We start from the raw sequence: 5,000 nt of genomic DNA on the forward strand, positions 1-5,000 counted from the left end.
TTGCATGTATTAGCTCTAGAATTACCACAGTTATCCAAGTAACGTGGGTACGATCTAAGGAACCATAACTGATTTAATGAGCCATTCGCGGTTTCACCTTAATGCGGCTTGTACTGAGACATGCATGGCTTAATCTTTGAGACAAGCATATGACTACTGGCAGGATCAACCAGGGAGCTGCGTCAACTAGAGCTGAGCAGCCGGCCGCCCGGGAGTGTGTCCCGGGGGCCCGCGCGAACACGCAAGCGTCCGCTCAATTATTCTGCAAACAGGAGGAGGCTGAGCTCCCCTGCACAACACACCTCGAAACCCTCTCAGGTCCCGGCGGCGCGCAGCGCCGTCCTAAGTACTTGGTCGGGTTCGAGAGAGGCGCAATCGCCCGGAGTTAGGCGAGTAGACGCTTTAGGTGCGACCACCCGTGCTCCCAACTGAGCTTGCCGCTGCCGACAGAGGCCCGGGAGCGTGCTGTCGTGGCATTGCCGGCGGGAGACAACACGCGCCACCTACGGTGACCGGCAGCTCCAACGCCAGCGCCACAGAAGGACAAAAGCCCCACTTGGGTGCCGAAGCGAACTCTCCCAGCACAGCGCACGCGCCAACACGTCCGCACAGCTGCGATACAAACCACCTGCGAGAACCGCTGGGGCGACCGAGCAGCAGACGGCGTCGCGGCGCCGAGCGCCGGGCGGCGGCGCATCCTCAGCGCACACAGTCCTCAATCGGACCAGCACACTGCAGATGGCCACCGCGCTTCGCACCGGGCCCGCGAGGACCTACTTTGGCCGCAAGGCGCCGCGAGCAGGGGGCCCCGGCGCGCAGCTGCGCCGCCTGCCGCGTCCGTCGGCCGGCGCGCCTGCCACTGGCCGCCCCCACCAGCCGGCTGTAGCGCGTGCGCCCACGCACCGCGCTGCCAGCACGCCGGGCGGCCCCCCCTCACCGGCCGGGGACAGTCTCACCCAGCCACCGCCGCGTATCGCCTCACACCCAGATCCCCTTTCACGTTCGTGGGCATGGTGGGTATCCCTGAAACAACCAGTTAATAGCTCGACCGATCGTCGCCAACACTGATTCACCTCTAGCGAGAACAACCGCACCACAACGGGTTACCTGTTGTTCATTTGCGTAACGTCACCAGCAAACGTAGACGTCCATCGCCATTTGCAACGAGTATTGCATGCCTGTGTGTCAGGTGTCACAACACACTACGTCTGCCCACATAGACGCAACAACATGTGCACGCCTCGAGAACACGTGGAAGGTAGCCCCCGTACGTATGCGGTGTCCATTGCGCGAACGACTGTCAGCCGGCCTCTGCAGGATGTCGCAGATGTGGAACGCGGTGCAACATGCTATCACGGTGTGTGAGAAGAGACGACTACGTCCGAATACACGCTCCACTACATCAACAGACTGCTCATGCTGATCGCTATCGAGGGCGTCCGTTCCTCCCACACGTCTGAATGGCGTACCACACTGCAATCCAGCTCTTATAGGGAGACGACACGTAGCTGCGTGCACAATATTTGGACTGTATGGTCTGCCGTTGCTAGGCGCAGTCGTCGTACGGTCACACATGTGCCACGATGTATCATTCAGTACATACGGACCAATGTGCAGTACAGTTTGTGGGTTTTGCGTACATCGGCGGACAGGTGACAGGCCGTACCACAACGTAGGCTGAGTACGTCGGCATGCGAAGGGCATTGAACATGCAAACTTCTCAACGACCAGCTTGCGAAGGCAGGGGGGAAGGGGGGGGGGGGGCATGTACGTCCTGCTGCTATCCACATTACAGTGTATAGCAGGAGCATGTGGAAAGTCAGCAACACCTGCAAGGTGTTTAACATGACGCGATACACAGGGGACCGGGCAGTGCGAATAGCGAACTATATTGCGAGGGTTGCGGTTAGGCAACACTACACTAATTTAACGAGTTGCATAACAATTACAGAGCAGGTTAAGGCGCAATATAGGTTAGGTTAAGGCACAACATGGGTTACGTTAAAGCACAACATGGGTTACGTTAAAGCACAACATGGGTTACGTTAAAGCACAACATGGGTTACGTTAAAGCACAATTTAGGTTACGTTAAAGCACAATTTAGGTTACGTTGAAGCACAATTTAGGTTACGTTGAAGCACAATTTAGGTTACGTTGAAGCACAATTTAGGTTACGTTGAAGCACAATTTAGGTTACGTTGAAGCACAATTTAGGTTACGTTGAAGCACAAATTAGGTTACGTTGAGGCACAAATTAGGTTACGTTGAGGCACAAATTAGGTTACGTTGAGGCACAAATTAGGTTACGTTGAGGCACAAATTAGGTTACGTTGAGGCACAATATGGGTTAGGTTGAGGCACAATATGGGTTAGGTTGAGGCACAATATGGGTTAGGTTGAGGCACAATATGGGTTAGGTTGAGGCACAATATGGGTTAGGTTGAGGCACAAATTGGGTTAGGTTGAGGCACAATATGGGTTAGGTTAAGGCACAATATGGGTTAGGTTAAGGCACAATATGGGTTAGGTTAAGGTACAATATGGGTTAGGTTAAGGTACAATATGGGTTAGGTTAAGGTACAATATGGGTTAGGTTAAGGTACAATATGGGTTAGGTTAAGGTACAATATGGGTTAGGTTAAGGCACAATATGGGTTAGGTTAAGGCACAACATGGGTTAGGTTAAGGCACAACATGGGTTAGGTTAAGGCACAACATGGGTTAGGTTAAGGCACAACATGGGTTAGGTTAAGGCACAATATGGGTTAGGTTAAGGCACAATATGGGTTAGGTTAAGGCACAACATGGGTTAGGTTAAGGCACAATATGGGTTAGGTTAAGGCACAACATGGGTTAGGTTAAGGCACAACATGGGTTAGGTTAAGGTACAATATGGGTTAGGTTAAGGTACAATATGGGTTAGGTTAAGGTACAATATGGGTTAGGTTAAGGTACAATATGGGTTAGGTTAAGGTACAATATGGGTTAGGTTAAGGTACAATATGGGTTAGGTTAAGGTACAATATGGGTTAGGTTAAGGTACAATATGGGTTAGGTTAAGGTACAATATGGGTTAGGTTAAGGTACAATATGGGTTAGGTTAAGGTACAATATGGGTTAGGTTAAGGCACAACATGGGTTAGGTTAAGGCACAACATGGGTTAGGTTAAGGCACAACATGGGTTAGGTTAAGGCACAACATGGGTTAGGTTAAGGCACAACATGGGTTAGGTTAAGGCACAACATGGGTTAGGTTAAGGCACAACATGGGTTAGGTTAAGGCACAACATGGGTTAGGTTAAGGCACAACATGGGTTAGGTTAAGGCACAACATGGGTTAGGTTAAGGCACAACATGGGTTAGGTTAAGGTACAATATGGGTTAGGTTAAGGCACAACATGGGTTAGGTTAAGGCACAACATGGGTTAGGTTAAGGCACAACATGGGTTAGGTTAAGGCACAACATGGGTTAGGTTAAGGCACAACATGGGTTAGGTTAAGGCACAACATAGGTTAGGTTAAGGCACAACATAGGTTAGGTTAAGGCACAACATACGTTAGGTTAAGGCACAACGTAGGTTAGGTTAAGGCACAACGTAGGTTAGGTTAAGGCGCAATGTAGGTTAGGTTAAGGTACGATATAGCTGAGGTTAAGGTACAATATCGCTTAGGTTAAGGTACACATTGTTGTAGGGAAAGGTGTATTGGGGGGGGGGGGGCGGCAGGTTCGTTGATAGTGATTATCGTAAGTGCATGCCTGCGGGATCATCCGATTTGTCACGTCAGGATGCACTTGTGGCTCATGACAGGCGGCGCTCCGATTCCAAGGTTATGGCAGATGTGTGTCTTTCATTCCTGCCATTGTTTGTGTACTGTGACAGGAGGCAGTATTGTGATGTTGGGTGCACCCCTGTGTAGGACATGTGTGGGTGTTCGTGGCTTAACTGAGCAATGGCGGATGTCGGAAGGGTGGGATATTCTGTTTTCTGGGTGGACCTCCCGGTCTGGTTATGATAGTGTGGATTGTGTAATGTGGCGGAGAGGATGCACCGGATGTTCTTCCATGCTGGTGGTTAGATATTGTGTGTGTGCCTGTTAGAGGCAGAGAGTAGTGTGTGATAGTGTCTGGCTGACGTGTGGTTCTCATTGTGTGCAGAGTCTTTCAGCATGTATAGGGACGGTTGTATATATTATCTGTATTCTGATGGCTCTGCATTTATTACTAATCAGTGCCGTGTATACGGTTACTCTGGTTCCAGTCGAAACTGTTCTATCTCTGTACATTAGTGACACTGCGGCTCCACTATGTTGCTGCCCCTGTCGGCCGTTTCCCCCAGTGTATGGCTAGTGATTATCAGCAATCAGTCTATTAGTCAATACCGGTAGTGTGACGACTTCAAATGTCCGGGATGGGGGAAGCTAAACCCTTCCCGTGGGTCAGGGCCTAGAAAGACTCTTCCCACGCAGGAGGCTCGGACTGTCGTTACTCTTCCGAGAAATATATTTGCCCAGCGTTTTTTGCGACTGCGAGTGCAACGCCAGGAGGCTCCGACTGTCGTTACTGTTCCGAGATATATATTTGCCCAACGTTTTTTGCGACTGCGAGTGCAACGCCCACGGGTACCGACATGGATGGGGCGCTTCCTAGCTGATCGCTCGGCATGGGAATCAGTACAGTGAGCAATGCGATCGCGTCTGTAGCTTGTACGTGGTACAGCTCGCAGCTCATGTATAGGGACAGCGGGAATGTCGCATATTGGACATAACTCTTCATGAAACGCAAGTTATAGGTGTGGATTGCACATTACGAGTGCGGGAAACTTCCGCCGTTCATCCGCTGGCGTTGCGAGTTTGGCCGTTGGGGTGGGGCACGAGCGGGTGCGGGTGGTGTGATTGCCGGTCCACGACGTCGTGCGGCAGAGGCACTGGCGTTTGGGTGCTGTGGTCGACAGAGGCTGCATGCTTTGTGGGTGGCGTCGAAAGATGGGCACTGTGGGCC

General features: G+C 51.4%; 1 non-coding gene across 1 annotated transcript in view; it reads right to left on the bottom strand.

The window, feature by feature from the left end:
* LOC126433920 (small subunit ribosomal RNA) overlaps positions 1-176 on the bottom strand; it is a 1,909-nt gene extending 1,733 nt beyond the window's left edge. Inside the window, exon 1 of the ribosomal RNA XR_007578848.1 lies at positions 1-176. This exon is cut by the window's left edge and continues 1,733 nt beyond it. This is a non-coding gene — a ribosomal RNA (small subunit ribosomal RNA).
* Positions 177-5,000: the final 4,824 nt, after the last annotated feature.

Source organism: Schistocerca serialis, unplaced genomic scaffold, assembly GCF_023864345.2.
Source record: "Schistocerca serialis cubense isolate TAMUIC-IGC-003099 unplaced genomic scaffold, iqSchSeri2.2 HiC_scaffold_1177, whole genome shotgun sequence".
Classification (NCBI taxonomy): domain Eukaryota; kingdom Metazoa; phylum Arthropoda; class Insecta; order Orthoptera; family Acrididae; genus Schistocerca; species Schistocerca serialis.